The sequence below is a fragment of the Tachyglossus aculeatus genome, chromosome X2, assembly GCF_015852505.1.
Source record: "Tachyglossus aculeatus isolate mTacAcu1 chromosome X2, mTacAcu1.pri, whole genome shotgun sequence".
Taxonomy (NCBI): Eukaryota; Metazoa; Chordata; class Mammalia; order Monotremata; family Tachyglossidae; genus Tachyglossus; species Tachyglossus aculeatus.
Genome location: NC_052100.1, coordinates 18,158,111 through 18,177,080, shown reverse-complemented (window position 1 = coordinate 18,177,080; position 18,970 = coordinate 18,158,111). Strand labels below are relative to the sequence as shown.

The window sequence follows — 18,970 nt, the reverse complement described above, 5'->3', positions numbered from 1 at the left end:
CTCTTAGGTTTTAAGCCCTGAGTGGGGCAGGGACTATGGCTGATCAGATTATCAAGTATCAATCACACTGCTGGCAAAGCTTTTGGCACAGAATAAGCACTGCATACTCTAATTATTATTACTATTATTACTGACCATCCCATGACACAAACCTAAGACTCCTCCAGTCCATTAGCAATGAAGCATTCCAGCATTCCAGGCCTGGGCATGAGCAGAGGATGAATGATGACAATGTATCACAATGGCTCTTTGAATGGTCAAACGGGATGGGCTATTTGAATAAAGTTGACAAACTCTGTGAGTTGTAAGAAGTGACAAAGTGGGTCAAAAATTACTTCTGCCTCTTGCCTGAGGAGTATAACCAATTAAATGTGGAAAGATCAGCCTAGAATACATCAGATTCTGGACCCTCTTTCTACTACACCCAACTAGTCGATGTCCCAACGCTCCAAACTTACAATATCCAAAACATAACTCATCTTCCCACACAAACCCTGTCCTACCTCTGACTTTCCCATCAATGTAGACATCAGCACCATCCTTCCTTTGTCACAAGCCCATAACCTCAGTGTTATCCTCGATTCATCTCTATCACTCAATCCACATATTCGATCTGTCAGCAAATCCTGTCAGTCCAACCTTCACTACATCACTAAAATTTGCCCTTTCCTTTCCATCCAAACTGCTATTATGTTAATCCAAGCACTTATTCTATCCCATATTGACTACTGCATCAGCCTCATTGCTAACCTTCCTGCCTCCTGTCTCTCCCAACTCCAGTTCCCACTTCTCTCTGCTGCCCAGATCATTTTTCTACAAAATCATTCAGTCCATGTTTCCCCACACCTTAAGAACCTCCAGTGGTTGCCCATCCACTTCTGCAATGAACAGAAACCCCTTATCATTGACTTTAAAACACTCAATCACCTTGCCCCATCCTACCTTACCTCTCTGATTTCTTACTACAACCCAGGCCACTCACTCTATTCCTCTAATGTGAATCTTCTCACTGTACCTTGAACTCATCTATCTCACCAGTGACCCCTCAAACATGTCCTGCTTCTGGTCCGGATCACCCTTCCGCTTCATACCCAACAGACAATCACTCTCCCCACCTTCGAAGACTTAGTAAAATCATTTCTCCGCCAAAAGGCCTTCCATGATAAGCCCTCATTTCCTCTTTCCCACTGACCTCTGCGTCACCCTGATTTGCTCCCTTTTATTTACTGCCTGCCAGAGCACTTATGTAGATATCCATAATTTATTCATTTATATTAATATCTGTCCCCCCACTTCGAGACTGTAATCTCACTGTGGGCAGGGACCATGTCTACCCAAACTGTTATATTGTACTCTCCCAAGTGCTTAGTGTAATACTCTGCACAGAGTAAGCACTCAATAAATATGATTGAATGATTGATTGATTAGGACCCCTGGAAGGTAGAGTAACTAACCCTATCAGGACATGTGGAAATCAGAAATTAGTGTCACAGTCATATGTATTTCCCAATGGTTTCTCATTCTGATGCTATGTAGTTTACTAAATTAAGCCTCCTGGCTAAAGGGTCAATCTATCAACCAGTTTGTTTTGTTTTGTTTTTTGAAATGGCATTTGTTAAGTGCTTACTATGTGCCAGGACTGTACTAAGCACTGGTTGGACACAGTCCATGTCCCATATGGTGCTCACAGTCTTAATCCCCATTTTACAGATGAGGGAACTGAGGCACACAGAAGTGAAGTGACTTGCCCAAGGTCACACAGCAGACAAGTGGTGGAGTCAGAATTAGAACCCAGGTCCTTCTGACTCCCAGGTCCATGTTGCATCCAGTAGGCCAGGCTGATTGATTGAGTACACTGCTTGATGCTTAAGACGGAACAAAAACAGTGAATGAGATCAATTCCTTACCCTTAAGCACCTGACCATCTAAGGAGAAGACAAACCACAGAAATCTGAACATTCTAAACTTTAAAATTTTAAGGTTTGACCATGGGCAAATAGAACTAAGGAATAGGTGATGCCTGAGCAGCTGATGGCATCACCTTAAGGGAAGGACCATGGCCTAGCAGAAAGAGAGTGGCCTGGGAGTCAGAGGGCCTGGGTTCAAATCTCGGCTCTGCCACTTTTCTGCTGTGTGACCTTGGGCAAGTCACTTAACTTCTCTGTGCCTCAGTTCCTTCATCTGCAAAATGGAGATTCAATAACTGCTCTCCCTCCTATTTAGACTGTAAGGCTCATGTAGGCCCTGATTAGCTTGCATTTACCCCAGTGTTTGATAGTGTTTGGCACATAGTAAGCACTGAACAAAAAACACTATTTAACAATAATAATAAAAATAACCCTGGTTCTTCCACTTTCTAGCTGTTTGACCATATCACTTAACTTCTCTGTGCCTCAATTTTCACATCTGGAAAATGGAAATTCAATACCTGGTCTTCCTTCTACTTAGACTGTCAGTCCAATGGGGGATAGGGATGAAGTCCATCTAGATTGTCTTGAATCTTAGCATAGATAGTACAGTGCTTAGCATAGAGTAAGGATTTAATAAATACCATTGTTATTACCATTATTGTTATTATTATTATTGTTACAGCCCTGAAAAAGTCTCTCCCGTCTCATGACTCATAAGCATATGGCATTTTTCACAATGTTCAAGTTTTTTGCACAGCATTCTGTGGTTTCTGATGGCCTGCCCCCTTGCCAGCTTCTGTCAATCTCCTGTAGTTGTGGAGGCCAGGGATTCTCATTGCGACATCCAGCAAAATGGGGTTGAGGAAAGGGACGAGAGGGAAAAAAATGTGCTGCTGAAACCTCACATCTTATGCCCATCCTGGCCCCTGTGTTGGGAGGCACTGACCATGCTTGCTCACTTCCCTTGGGGAGCTGAGAGAGGGATTCCTATTGCCTGATTCCCAACAAGCCAGTTTCTGTGGACTGGACAGCTTCAGCTGAGAGCAGCCACTGAATTACTTTTCATCCAAAAACCATCACTCATTTCTTTTGAAATAACTTAGTAAAAACAAGCTGTCTGGTGGGATGAGGACTTATAAAGGAGAGTCAGCTTAATATTGCCAACTGTAGCTTTATTACATCACAAAGAGTGGGGACCAGTAAGACATATTTCCAGAGCCTACTTCAGGATGTTGCCACCACCTCAAACTCAGAACAACAGCACCTCAAAATCTAGGTCCCAAGCAATTTAAGCCATACAAATATTTGTGAAGAGGATCTTTCATTCTGATGATGTGACACCTGTCCACATGCTTTGTTTTGTTGTCTGTCTCCCCCTTCTAGACTGTGAGCCCATTGTTGGGTAGGGACCGTTTCTATTATGTTGCCAACTTGCACTTCCCAAGCACTTAGTACAGTGCTCTGCACACAGTAAGCGCTCAATAAATACGATTTAATGAATGAATGAATGAATATTTTCCATACATATATATATCAGTTGAGAAACAACGTGTTATGTAAGGAAAATGAGGAAAGCAAACCTGGAATTTCCTGGAGGGGGGGTGCAGAGGGAGGACAGGGTGGTACAGATTCAATGTAGAAACAAACAGAAAGGAAAACTGGAAATGATAACGATAAGAATTCCAAAACTGAGTTAAGCAAAGGGGTGGGAGGAACCAGATACAAGAATAATTCCAGTACAGTTGGTGTGATATGAAGTTTGGAGAGAAAGGTCTGAGAGAAAGTTTGAAGCTCTATTTTGCCATATACATAATCGGGCAGAGGGCAATCACCTCTTTTTAAGGCAGCTTCAATAAAATAAATCCCAAACTTCTTTTTTTAAATGGTATTTGTTAAGCACTTACTATGTGCCAGGCACATAGTTATAAGTGCTGGGGTAGATACAAGGTAATCAGGTTGGACACAGTTCATGTACCACATGGGGCTCCCAGTCTTAATCCCAAGTATACAGATGAGGGAACTGAGGCACAGAGAAGTAAAGTGACTTGCCCAAGGTCACACAGCCGACAAATGGCAGAGCCAAGACTGGGACCCGGGTCCTTCTGACTTCCAGGCCCGTGCTCTATTCACTAGGCCACACCGCTTCTTCTCTCATGTTCATTGGGAATACAGTATAATACTGCCATATCGCGACAATTTGGGCCCTTTTCCTTGGTTAGGTTAAACTATTTGAAATTCATATTTTTTAAGGTGGAAGATAATTTTCAACATACTCTTCTGTACCAAAGTCAGCAAAATGATTCTCACTCCTGAAAGACATGGACAATATCATTGTTCTATACATATCTCTCAAATGTAGTATAACTCATGCATAGAAGAAAGGTTCAGGTACTTTATACTTGTCAGTCAGTACTGATTAAGAACACGTTTAGATACAGTGCCTAAGAGAATTTTATCAACTAGATAATAATAGTGTTCCATGCAATTCCCTTAATTTCTTGTCTATTTTGTTTTCCCTATTTAAATTGAAATTATGGTCTATGATTTCAATCCCACAGCTAAAGGCATGACAAAAGCCTTGGAATCCACTGTATCCTGAGCTCTGTCACTGTGCTTGCTGACCCTCTAGTGAGAAGAATCTGACCACCAAATGCGAACAGAATAAATTACCGCTGACACTCCGATATTTAATTATGCAGCTGTCAGAGCGGCCCCTTCGAAATTCATTTTAATAAAGTGGGAACTTTTTCCTTTCAAGGTTAGAGTCAGGGGAGTCACCTTCGGTGTCAGCCTGAGGTCTCCACCATGAGCTCTGCATTCTTCCTCAGGAAGCCTGTCACTTGGCCTGATAGAAGGACCAGATAACAGCACTGATGTCTATTGGCCTCCCCTTCCCTGCCTGACTGAACATCCTTCATTTAAAACCACAATAATGAGGACCTCAAAGTCAGACAGGCAGCCACAAGGGCAGCTTGTCTGAAAAAAAAAATGGGTTTTTATTTTAAAATTCACTCAATGTTAGAACTGCAATCTAAAAGCAATCCTGTTCATCTCACCATTTTAACTGGTTAACCAGAAATATTTTATGTGTTTAAAAATGTGACCGGAAACTTGATAGTAGAAATGGAAGAGCCACTGTACACCTGATACTGACTCCCAAATTCAAGGAAGACATGCTACCACATTGATTTAGATTTTTTTTATAAGATCCAAGTTTTGGTAGCTGAGTTTCAGGGCCAAAAGCTATGAAAAGGAAAGGGTTTGGAATAACGAAAACCAGGAGGGTGTATGCCTATGGTATGCAGATATGTGTACCTTTGGGCAGAGGGTTTGGTAAGGCTGGAATACAGCAACAGGCCCAGACTGCGTGCAGCAAGGAATGATCTTCATGCGTTCACAATGTGGAATGGCGTATCGGTCACAATCGATCTTTTCATCACATCCTACTACACGGCTCTCACCGTCAGTAGCACGCTCTTCAGAAACAAAGAACAGCTATCTATAAAATATGTGCATATATAATTTGCATCTCCCGACTAATATCTATACACAAAGCATGCATAAAGGCACAGCATATAACCATTAATGCAATTTGTACTACTTAGAAATACGTGTTCACCAAAGTTTAATAAAACAGTTTATTTATGCAGACCAGAAGAAAAAGATGTATTTGTGTGAGGGTGTGTATGCATTTACATAAATAAGAGAAAGGTAATGAAAGCCCAAAATTTCTCAAAAATATTTTCTTAGAAAGAATACATAAATAACAAATACAGTTTCTCAAACCATTTTCAGCATAAACTGTGTTCCCCTCAGGGTGTTCTTGTAAGAATGGGAACTAAGAAACTGGAAAGTAGAAAGTAATGTCAGTCATTTATTAGTGGCAACTAATCTTTGAAGGTATGGTTTGGCAAGGCTAGCCAGATTCAATTGTTCTAAAACCCAGCCAGAACAAGAGCATTCACTAACTAGCATTATATCATTATGGTATTTATGCTACTCATTAAGCATTTACAAAGTGTCAAACACTGTTCTAAGTGCTGGGGTAGATACAAATTAATCAGTTTGGATGCAGTCCTTGACTCACTTGAGGCTCATGGTCTAAATAGGAAGGAGGACCATATTGAATCCTCATTTTATAGATGAGGAAACAGACAGAGATAAGTTGTGACTTGCGCAAAGTCATGCAGTAGACAAGTGGTAGAGCCGGGATTAGAACCCAGGACCTCAGACTTCAAGCTTATGTTCCTTCCACAAGACCATGCTGCTGCTTCTCATTGTTGGCTACATGGAAATTTTTCTTTTTCTGGTTGCCAAAGTCAGAACAAACTCATTCAATATTTAGGGGCCTCATCTTGGGGCTCCAGTTTGCTGAATGGATCTGTAAAAGGACATTGCATGCTGCCCCCTTCCAATATGTAATGATGGATTCCGCAAATGCCACACAGCACGAGTTCTCAAAAGAGATCCTAGATGCTTAACATTGTCTTCTCTTGTCATATGCTTCCGAATTGTCTCTGACCCATAGCAACACCATGGACACATGTCTCCCAGAATGCCCCACCTCCATCTGCAATCGTTCTGGTACTGTATCTACAGAGTATTATTGGTAAAAATACATAAGCGGTTTACCATTGCCTCCTATTGCACAGTAGACATGAATCTCCGCCCTCGACTCTCTCCCATGCCACTGCTGCCCAGCTCAGGTGAGTTTTGACTTGTAGCAGATTGCCTTCCACTCACTTGCCACTGCCCAAGCTAGGAATGGAATGGGTATGCCCCTCCTTGACTCTCCCTCCCATAATCGAGACTGGTAGAGTACTGGAAATTCTCCAGGTGTGACCCTGAGAAGAGAGATGTTGAACATACTGGACCAGAAATTGAAACCATCTGTTCCTATCAATGATAGATGTTAGAGTAAATATCAAGTTTTCAGTCATAACATGCTAAAATATGGCATAATAATTGTTGTGGCACTTGTTAGGGGCTTACTGTGTGCCACATACTGTACTGAGCTCTGAGGTAGATACAAGATAGTCAAGTCTGACACAGTCACTGTCCCACATGAGGCTTGCAGTTCTATTAGGAGAGAGAACAGGCATTGAATCTCCTTTCTACAGATGAAGAAACTGAGGCCCAGGGAAATTAAGTGACTTGCCCATGGTCACACAAGCTGGTACGCAGCAGAGCCAGGATTAGAACCCATGTCATCTGACTTCCAGGACTGTGCTCTTTCCACGTGGCACCATCAGAAGGGGTGTAGGGGGGTCTGTGAGAATACCTGTGTGGCACACTAAAGGACAAATCCCCTAAATGTTACCACCCAGCAATATAGTTTCTCCATTGACTTTCCCAGATAATGACACCAATCAAGGCAACATTCTTTTCCCCTCTCGGGCACAGACTGGTGCTTCATTTGGGCTTGTGGGTTGCCCTGATTAGGCCTCAACTCAAACCCTCAAGAAGCAAGTAGAAAGCTGGTCCCATGACAGCCCCTCCTGTCTACTAGAGTTTTCATTTCCCTCCTCCTACTCTTGGATCCAAATATGCCCTCACTTCTTAATTTAATGAAACATCAACAGCTGGAGTGAATAGCCCACCTGGAGCTGGGTGAATTTCTCTCTGAAATTTGAAACTTATTGTGGACATCAGTCATCAACCAATTAATCAATCAATGGTATTTATCAAGTGCTTACTGTGTGGAGAGCACTGTACTAAGTGCTTGGGAGAGTACAACAGAGTTGATAGAGATCAACTCTGCCCACCCAGAGCTTACAGTCTAGAGGGGGAGACAAACATTAAAATAAATTATGGCTACGTGCATAAGTGCTGTGTGTCTAAGGGTGGGGTGAATATCAAGTGCTTGTAGAATACAGATCCAAGTGCACAGGTGAAACAGAAGGTAGAGGGAGTAGGAGAAATGAGGGCTTAGTCAGAAAAGGCCTCTAGGAGGATATGTGATTTTAATAACAAGGCTTTGATTGTGGGGAGAGTGGTGATCTGTCATATTCAAAGTTGGAGGGAGCTCCAGGTCAAAATGAGAACTTGGGAAAAGAGTCTGCGATGAGATAGATGAGATCAAAGCAAACTGGCCTAAGTGGAGTGAGGGGTGTGGGCTGAGCTCTAGGAGGACATCAGCTAGGTAAGAAGAGAGGGTGTGAGCTGGCTGAGAGCTTTAAAGCCAATGGTAAGGAGTTTCTGTTTGATGTGGAAGTGGAGAGGCAACCACTGGAGGTTCTTGAGGAGTGGGGAAACATGGACTGAATGTTGTTTAGAAAAACATCTGGGCAGCAGAGTTAAGTATGGACTGGAGTGGGTAGAGACGGGGGCAGGGAAGCCAGCAAGGAAGCTGGTGCAGTAGTTAAGGTGGGATATAAGTGCTTGAATTAGCATAGCAGCAGTTTAAATGGAGAGGAAAGGTGGGTTTTAGTGGCATTTTGAGGGAAGAACAGGATTAGGTGAAAGATTGAATATAATAATAATTGTGAAATTTGTTATGTGTATATGTGGGTTGAATGAGAGAGATGAGTCGAAGATAATGCCATGGTTATGGGCTTCTGATAAAGAGAGGAGAATGGTGATGACTATAGTAATGGGAAAGATAGGGGAGGTTACAGTTTGGGTAGGAAGGTGAGGTGTTCTGTTTTGGATGTGTTAAATCTGAAATGTTGGCAGAATGTCCAGGTAGAGATGTCCTGAAAGAAGGAGGAAATGCGAAACTGCAGAGAAGGAGAGGGGTCAGGGATAGAAGAGGTAGATTCGTAATCTTCCGTGTAGAGGTGGTAGGAGAAGCCATGGGTGTGAATGAGTTCTCCGAGGGAGTGGAGTAGATGGAGAATAGAAGAGGACCCAGAACTGATCCTTGAGGACACAGAGGGTGGGAGGCAGAGGAGGATCCTGTGAAAGAGAGTGAGAAGGAGAGGCCAGTGGCCTAAGAGAACAAAGAGAGGATAGTGTCAGTTTAGTCAAGGTTAGATGTTTCCAGGAGAAGGGGGTGGTCTGCAGGTCAGTCAGTCATTCAATCATATTTATTGAGTGCTTACTGTATGCAGAGCACTGTACCTATGAGAGTACAATATAACAGACACAGTCCCTGCGCACAACAGTTTACAATCGAGAGAGGAAGACATGCATTAACATAAATATATTACAGATATTTATATAAGTGCTGTGGGGCTGGGAGGGAGGATGAATGAAGGGAGCGAGTCAGGGCAACGCAGAAGGGAGAGGGAGAAGAGGAAAGGAGGACTTAATCAGGGAAGGCCTCTTGGGGGAGATGTGCCTTTGAAGGGGGGGAGAGTAATTGTCTGTCAGATTTGAGGAGGGAGGGCTTTCCAGGACAGAGGCAGGACATGGGCGAGAGGTGGGCAGCGAGATGGACGAGATCAAGGTACAGTGAGAAGGTTAGAATTAGAGGAGCAAAGTGAGCAGGCTGGGTTGTAGTAGGAGAGTAGCAAGGTGAGGTAGGAGGGGCAACATGATTGAGTGCTTTAAAGCCAATGGTGAGGAGTTTCTGTCTGATGCGGAGGTGGTTCAGCAACCACCAGAGGTCCTTGAGGAGAGGTGAGACATGGCCGGAACGTTTTTGTAGGAAAAAAAATAACGGTATTTGTTAAGCACTTACTATGTGCCAAGTACTGTTCTAAGCGCTGGGGTAGATACAAGGTAATCAGGTTATCCCACCTGGGGCTCACAGTCTTCATCCCCATTTTACAGATGAGGGTACTGAGGCACAGTGAAGTTAAGTGGTTTGCCCAAGGTCACACAGCAGACAAGTGGTGGATCTGAGATTAGAACCCACGTCCTCTGACTCCCAAGCCCGTGCTCTTTCCACTAAGCCATGCTGCTACTCTAGAGAAAATGGTCAAAGACAGCTGAGAGTTTGGGGAGGATTAAGATGGAGTAGAGGCCATTGGGCCTGACGAGGAGGTCATTGGTGACATTAGAGAGGACAGTTTCCATGGAGTGAGGTGGGGATAGAAGGCATATTGCAGGGGGTCAAGGAAAGAATGGGAGAAGAGGAAGTGGAGGCAGCAGGTATAGACAACCCTTTCACAGAGATTTGAGAGGAATGGTAGGAAGGAGATTTGTGATAACTGGAGAGAGCTGAAGGATCAAGGGAAAGTTTTTTTGTTTGTTAGTCCTCTAGACTGTGAGTTTGTTGTGGGTAGGTAATGAATGTGTCTACCAATTGTCGTACTCTCTCAAGCACTTAGTACAGTGCTCTGTACACAGTAAGTGCTCAATATACATGACTGATTGATTGACAGGGATACATGAATGTGTTTGAAAGCAGTGGGGAAGAAGCCATAAGAGAGTGAACGGTTGAAAATGGTGGACAAAAGGGAGGGGGAAATAATGTGCAAAGGGAGGGGGTCAGAGGTGGAGAGAGGAGGTGGGCAATTTCCTCCAGAGATACTGATGAAGAGTCGAAGAAGGGACAGGAGGAGGGAGGGACTGGAGAGGAGCAGGGAAGATTTTAGGGCATTCACACCTGATGGTTTCAATTGAATCTGAAGTACGTGAGCAGTTCATTAGGGGCAAGAGATAGGAGGGCGGGGGGGACAAGGGCTTCGAGAACGGAGTTAAGTAAAGTCATGATGTAGTTTCTTTGCATGAGAGGAAAACAAAAGCGTTAAAAGAGCAACAATTTTCTAGATGAAATATCCAGTGATTTGCCTCGTGTTCTGTGAATCAGAGAAACAAGAATCTTAAAATACTACTGCATTCAGTGGACTCAACAGTTTCTACCCGAAACAAATGTAGTAGTGATCGTTTGGAAATTTCATGATTCATGCTGCACCCTCCAAGGCTTCCTTGTCTGGTGAATTAGTGTGCTGTATGTCAGTTCTCTTTCTGTAAATTTGAATAGATTTATAATGTATGTGGCAGGCTCTACTTGTCAATGATATGAGACGTCAAACTAATGTCAGGACAAAATGTCGAAAAAAAAATCCATTCCATCCCCACTGTTCATCAAAATGTGATCTGCCGGGAGAGCCCTTAGCTTTGAGACCCACCTTCACTAACCATTGCCCAGTGTGAAAGCTTGGAAGCAAAAGCAAGCAGTGGAAAACTACATATAAATTCTGCCTAAACTGGAAGACTTAAACTCGCCTAGCATGGGGAGAATTTTCACTCCACAAATTTCTTCTCGACTGAGTAAATTTAAAGAAATAAAACTAGATTGAGCATTGCTTTAATACTGGCTGGTGCCATTTTCTCCTCCCTGCTCACTGGTTTGTTAAATATGAAAAGATTTGCCTTGGAGGGTGGCAGTGGGGAGGTAGTCACACATGGGTTAATTGTTTAATCTGAGCTCTTGCTATGCTAGCTCGCTCAGGTTCAAGATAACCTGTTATTCTGACAAGAACACTCACTGGCCTTGCAGACAGAAGATCCCAACTGTCCCTCAATAGAAGAAGCAATGTAAAAAGATCATTTCAGATGCCAGGAGTTTCCCTTCTGACCCTGCCTGCCTGAGAGGCAAATTGCATTAGGAAGTGACATGCCATTCATCTCCCGAGTACTTGCAGGAACATTTAGCTAATTAAATGATTAATAAATTTAACACTGCTTTATAATTTCATTTAGCTGTGTTGGAAATCACACGGTGAGCTGCATGTGCACCGAATGAGATTAGGTGGGAGTGAGGGTTTCACCGGCTGCCCTGATAATTGAGATTAGTCTATTATGGCAGTGACCTTTTTAACTTTTATATTCTCTTGTTAAAGTGAAATAAAATTTTATTCACTTTTAAGGAATATTTACTTAGAGAAATTTACATGAAATTAAAGAAACACCAGGCTCAGAAGCATCCCTGGGCTGAAGAGAACGTGCTATTTCTATGTAAGTTTTTGAGCTCCCATGTAAAGCCTTTAATGAGATCGAGTTAGTATGAAAAATTATTTTCAGAGGAGAAGAGGGGTGGGTGTTCACTGGGATGGGTTGTTTGGAGAGCGTCACATGACTCAGCTGAATGAAAATACTGTTGCTGGTCAGCTGGATGAGAGTTCATAAAGTTCTCACCTCAGATGGAACAGATAGTCATTGTACAGCTCCAGAAAGTTGCCAAGATGCTTGGAGTACATAGTCTTCGGGGAAGACCTACATCAGGCCCATCACTCCATCCCCTCTCCCACCTCCCCTCCCATTTCAGTCCTTTCAAGGGCCCTCAGGATTCCAAGCATGATACAGCTTGGAAGAGCACACGACCTCAGCAAGCTAATTTTTATAATTGTGGTGTTTATTAATTGCTTACTATGTGCTAGGAACTGCACCAGGCACTGGGGGGGATACAAGGAAATTGGGTTAGACACAATCCCTGTCCCACGTGGGGATCACAGTTTCAATCCCCATTTTACAGACAAGGTAACTGAGGCACAGAGAAGTGAAATGATTTGCCTAAGGCCACACAGCAGACAAGTGATGGAGGTGGAATTAGAACCCATGACCTTCTGACTTCCAGGTGCTTGCTCTACTCACTACACCTCCACTATCTCACCCTTGAACTGAATCAATGGGTCAGATAGAGACTATGCCCTGCAATTAAGAAGGGAGTGGCTCTTTTAGGGCTAAAGCTTCCTAAAGAATGAGAGAAAGGGAGAGAAAAGACCAAACAACACCAGGCGCTTCAAAAACAGGGGACAGCCTTTTTCTGTGCATAATGTGGCTGGGATTCAGGGTCCTGCATTAGCTCTCTCTCTCTCTCTCTCTCTCTCTCTCTCTCTCTCTCTCTCTCTCTCTCTCTCTCTCTCTCCCCCCCCCCCCCCCCCCCCCCCACCACCACCAGTAGGGCTTTCTTGGAACGCTAAGGACAAGCTAAAGGGAAAAGGTCTAAAACTTTTGCAGTCATTTATAAAATCTGAAATTTGGATAGAAAACACTGAAGGACAATCTAAAAATATCTAACTGTCCTTCAGAGTTCAAGGTTGACATTACTGATGGTGAGATTTTTTTCAGTGAGAGTGAGTGTGGTTACTAAGACCAATGTGCAACAGGCAATCTCTTCCACATCGTGTGTATTATAATAAAAATGATAATAATGATGGCATTTATTAAGCACTTACTATGTGCAAAGCACTGTTCTAAGCACTGGGGGAGATACAAGGTGATCAGGTTCTCCCATGTGGGGCTCACAATCTTAATCCCCATTTTCCAGATGAGGTAACTGAAGCACAGAGAAGTTAGGTGACTTGCCCAAAGTCAACCAGCCGATAAGTGGCAGAGCAGGGATTAGAACCCACGACCTCTGACTCCCAAGCCTGGGCTCTTTTTACTGAGCCACTCTGCATGTAAGGTTTTTGTTTTACTTAATGGTATTTGTTAAGCGCTTACTATGTACCAGGCACTGTACTAAGCACTGGGGCAGATACAAGATCATCAGGTTGGACACAGAGCACATCCCACATGGTGCTCACAGTCTCCATTTTAGACATGAGGTAACTGAGGCATAGAGAAATTAAGTGACTTTATCCCTGCTACATTCAGAGCTTGCTTCCATTTTCATTTCTTCCTCTTTCTTTTCTGGTTTTCTTGGAGTCTGTTCTCCTAAAACAATCAGCCCATTTCTACGTTATTTATACCCAGTTGGTGTGTATTCTACTACTGTACCTACTGTGTGCAGCACACTCGTGTAAATTCTTGGGTCAGCACAACTGAGTAAAAAAAGATGTACTCCCTGCCCTCAAGGAGCTTTCAATCTAATCTGGGGGATGGACAGACACTAGTCATACATAAAAAAAGGAATTAGGAGAAGGTTCCAACAGTACAGCTGTTGATAGCACCTAAAAGGGGAGACTGGCAAACGTAAACTATTCAAAAATAGTGAGAACAGATAGAAGCAAAAATATGACATGAAATAGATGAATAAACATTCATATTTACATAAGTGCAGAAGATGGGTATAAGCACATGCAGGCTATGGGTTGGGTTGCCGGGACTTAGAGTGATGAGAACTAATCAAGGAAGACTTTCTGGAGGAGGTGAAATTTTAGGAGGACTTTGAAAATGAGGAGAGATGGAGCCTGGGAATTTAGTAAAGCATGAACCTCCAGGCAGATTTGATAGGGGAAGGAATTCTAGGTCAGGTGAATAGTGTGAATAGGAATGGAGGAGGGAGAATTGAGAAGTAGGTACAGTTAGAACATGAGCTTGGAAGGAGCAACCTCTTGGAGAAGATGTGACCTTAATAATGCTTTGAAGGAGGTTGTCTGGAGTATATGGAGAGGGAGGACATGGGAAAGGGGTTGGCTGTGAGATAGCTGAGAGTTTATATTCCAGTAGGCAAGACAGACAAAATAATCCACAGAAGAGAAAAAAAAGGAACATAGCATATTAACTTTTACAATTGTCATCTCCGCCTAATTTCCCCACCCCAATTTTTGAGGTGGGAAAAAAGATTATTTTGATACCACATAAATGTAAGCAATGATTGTGCCAAGGTAGAAAGAGGAGAAGGGTCATATTGCAATAATGTCAAGGAGATAGGCTCACACCAAAGGAGGGAAATTTCTTCTTTGAAACTGCCCTCTCCAGGGTCAGAAGAGGTGGTAGTTGATAGAGAATATAATCTGTAAAGAATGGAAATTAATTAGGGAAGGCCTCCTAGAGGAGGTGGGAATTCAGAAAGATTTTGAAGATAGGGAGATTGTCACCTAGCAGGTTCAGAAGAGGTTCACATGTTAGCTCTAACATCTCCAGCTCCTTTGTCCCCTTTATGCTACTGCTAGCCTGTCTGAGTGAGCAATGGTAAGACAAAGATTGGAAAAACCAGAAATGCCTCTAGAAATGCATCACTAGGCCTCAAGATGGGAGTAATGACAGGCACAAAATGCCGAAAGATCAATCCTGTCTGGGTGGCACAATTTTTTATGGTATTTGTTAAGTGCTTACTATGTGTGAAACACTGTTCTAAGTGTTGGGGTAGGTACAGCAAGGTTAGTGGAAAGAGCACGGGCTTGGGAGTCAGAGGTTGTGGGTTCTAGTACTGGCTCCGCCACTTGTCAGCTGTGAGACTTTGGGCAAGTCACTTAGCTTCTCTGTGCCTCAGTTACCTCATCTGTAAAATGGGGATTAAGACTGTGAGCCCCATGTGGGACAACGTGCTAACCTTGTATCTACCCCAGTGCTTAGAACAGTGCTTGTCACATAGTAAGCACTTAACAAATACCATTATTATTATTATTATTATCATTATTACACGTTAACTAGGTTGGACACGGGCCCTGTCCCACCTGGGGCTCACAATCTATCAAGGCAACCTTCACCTATTCTTAGCTTGATTCTTTCCTTGGTCAGATTCAGGCCCCAGATGCCCTTGCCCTAGACAGAGACAGCCTGAATGTGCGCTTAGTTTCCTGTCTGCAGGGCAATTTGAGCCCAAACAGATTTTTTTTAACAGAGATAAGATCTTTGGCTGTAATCTGAAATCACTGATCAGGAACCTATTTTGAGCCAAAGCTGGGCAAGAAGCATTTAGAACACTGAGAAAGTTGTAGCAGCTTTACACTAAGGACTGCCTGGTAACTGCTCCCTACAACCAACAGTGAACGATTATGTTTTTTTCACTGTCGATACATTTGAATTGCTTCATTGTAACCTGTTTCTTGATGTTCTGATTTATATTCAAACTGTCCTCTGTGTCTTTCCTCCCCTTTGGGACAGCCGAGTAATGATCCTTGCTTTCCTACCAAGGGTTGTCCAAGGGTTGTTCCCTAAGGACCTATTTACCATGATAAATAGCATTTCTGAAAGTGAACTAAAACCACATAAGGTTGTGTTTTCATGGACTTCTATCCATGTCTGCTAGCCAAGAATGAGCATCCCTCCAATGTCAACCTCACTCAAACAAAATCCTACGTGACAGAAAAAGAATCAAGGTATATTTTTGACCATTCTTAGAGTCTCCCCACCCCCTGCCCTGACTAGCCTTGCTTTTGATCAAGGATTTCACATTACTTACTGGGCAGGGAATGGGTCTACCAACTCAGTTGTACTTTCACAGGTGCTTAGTATAGTGCTCTGCACACAGTAAGCACTCAAATACCATCAGTTGATTAATTTAGTGCAATCTGGAATGATTCCTTAGGCTGTTACCAAATTTGAGTCATCTGACTCTCAAAATAAAATTTCCCCTCTAAATTTCCCTCCCATTCAAATCCTGCTAAGAGATTTGTTAACTAGGTTAGACACGGGCCCTGTCCCACTTGGCATCCTTCACCTATTCTTAGCTTGATTCTTTCCTTGGTCAGATTCAGGCCCCAGATGCCTGGAAAAAGGCATCTCCCAGGCATCTCAGGCAGAGACAGCTTGAATGTGGACTTAGTTTCCTGTCTGCAGGGCAATTTGGGCCCAAACCGATTTTTTAATCTGGAAGAGGATTCCAGAATTAATCCTGGAAAAGGATTTTAGCCAAGATCATCTGTATGAGAGAGAGAGAGAGAGAGAGAGAGAGAGAGAGAGTGTGTGGGTGTGGGTGTGGGTGTGTATATAGATATATATAAAAGCCAGCTGTACCCTCAATCTCCCAGTCTCTCCTGTTTGGGTATGGCTACCCCTTGAGAATATACAGGCTATATGCCATACTTCCCTCATCCATCACCAGCTCTGTTAACACAGGTCAACTAATCCTGCTCTTTATAACCTCTAGCCAGCATATACAAGGGAGCACACAGAAACTTAAATACCATGCTTAGAGAGGCAGAATAACTACTGGTCCTTTTCTTTCTCAGCGACCAAGTGTAAATCAAACTTCTAAATACTCTTGAGGAAGAATATGGCTGTGCAAATGTTGAGAACCAGAGCTTCTCACACCTTCTCTTCAAGATGAATTCATATGGTGTCACCTCCACTTATTGCTACCTCATTCATTCATTCATTCATTCATTCAATCGTATTTATTGAGCACCTACTGTATGCAGAGCACTGTACTAAGCGCTTGGGAAGTACAAGTTGGCAACATATAGAGATGGTCCGGGAAAGTTGCTCTAAAAACCCAAGACCTGAACCCACTTAAACACACACAAAAAAAGATAAGTTGATTCTTCAATCATAGAGAAGAAAAGTGGGATTACATTAAATCAAAGCTTCCAAAACAGGGCTTGAGACCTGGTTTTCACTTGTTGCTGGCTTGGCATTAGCTAAAAATCAAAATGTTGTTATCTTGGGCACAGACGAGCATACACTAAACCTAAAATATTTGGGGTAATTTTCTTCTACCCTATCATCTTTTTCCTCTTTTATGTTGGGCAGTCCCGGTGTTCTGCATTATTTGAGACAGCAAGCCAAGAAACCCATAAGCAGAAAATGAGAACCAAGGTCTTCTCTGTATTTCCTCAGTTAAATCTCAAGATAATTCTAGCCCTGTTTGTTAACAGAATAAAAAAGGCACTTGGCTATAGAAAATATCCCCTCTGCAAAAAACAAGTTCTCTTTTGCTTCAATTATCAGTTGAATAGAAAGGATTAGTGCCACGTTCACATATATATTTTTTTCTTTTTTGCTATGGGCAGTGAAGGGTAACCTTTGGGGAAGTTCCAGGCTTTTCTCTTTACTCAGTCACTAGTTACCTAAGAGAAAGTGTACTCACTTTGTGTCAAAGTGAAAATAAAACATATAGATTTTTGGTCTGCTCAACACCTTGCCCGCTCTTCCCCAAAACTCGTAGATTCTGAAAGAGTTAATGGGCCACTCAGACGCTGGAGATTGAGCGGCCACATTGTTTACATTTAAAATGACTTTGCATAGCAATAACAGAACAATAATTTATCAATAGAGGAAAGAAGCTATGCAGTAACAAAAGTGTAATCTCCCTTATTAAATGATGTAAGGACTGAGGTGATTCGGGGCTACATTCAATTACTTTAAAAGCAAACAGCTTGCATTTCTGTGACGGTATTGGAAGTTACAACTATGTATATATAATCTACATATCTATATATAGAGAGAAGTAGATATAGATATATAGAAGTAAACACATGTAGATAGATATATAGATTATATATACATAGTTGTAACTTCCAATACCGTCACATACCATCATCTATATATGTATACATGTAGATATATAGAAGTAAACACACATATATAGATAGATACATGCAAACCATTCAAATAAAACCTGAAATGAACTGGTCCCAAAACCAGTTTATGAAAGATAACACCCCAAATGAAGTAGAGATTTGCAGAAAAGAACATGCTAAAATGGATCATTTTGACAAGAATGAATCTACATGAGGTAGAAGTTCTTCCTTTGCCTCCCACCCCCTAGCTGTGAGGATCCCTCAAGGCTCTGTTCTGGGTCCCCTTCCATTTTCCATCCACACCTACTCCCTTGGAGAAGTCATCCTCTCCTTCAGCTTCAACTACCATCTCTACATGGATCATTCCCTAGTCCTCTCTCCTTCTCTGCAGCCTCACATTTCCTCCTGCCTTCAGGACATCTCTACTTGTATGTCTTTTCGAGTTCTAACTTAATATAACCTAAACGAGACATCTTCCCACCCAAACCCTCTGCTCCCCTCAACTTCCCCATCACTGTTGAAAACACTGCTCTCCTCTCTTTCTCACAGACATTATCCTCGACTCATCTCTCTCGTTCAAACCACATATTCAGTTAGTCACAAAATCCTGTCAGTTCTAGCCTCAAAACAGCTCTAGAAACTGCACCATCCAAAATGCTACCATGCTAGTCCAAGCCCTTGTACTTTTCCACTTTGATTACTACATCAGCCTCCTCACTGACGTCCTGCCTCTAGGCTTTCCCTTCTCCAGTTCATACTTCATTCTGCTGCCTGGATTTTTTTTTAAATCATTCTCCCAACTCCTCAAAAATCTCCAATCCTTGCTTATCCACCTTTTCAACAAATAGAAACTACTCACCATTGGCTTTAGGGGCCTCAATCAGCAACCTTCCCCATACCTAAGCTTTCTCCTCTCTCACTACCACCCAGCTCGCATACTTTGCTCCTCCAGTGACAACCTACTCACTGTACCTCGATCTATCTCACTGCCGACTCCTAGCCTATGTCCTCCCTCTAGCCTGGAACTCCCTCCTCCTT

At 42.7% G+C, this 18,970-nt stretch overlaps 1 protein-coding gene across 1 annotated transcript in view; it reads right to left on the bottom strand.

The window, feature by feature from the left end:
- Nucleotides 1-18,970, bottom strand: part of WWOX (WW domain containing oxidoreductase) — a 1,164,534-nt gene that overhangs the window by 46,332 nt on the left and 1,099,232 nt on the right. The window lies entirely within an intron of this gene.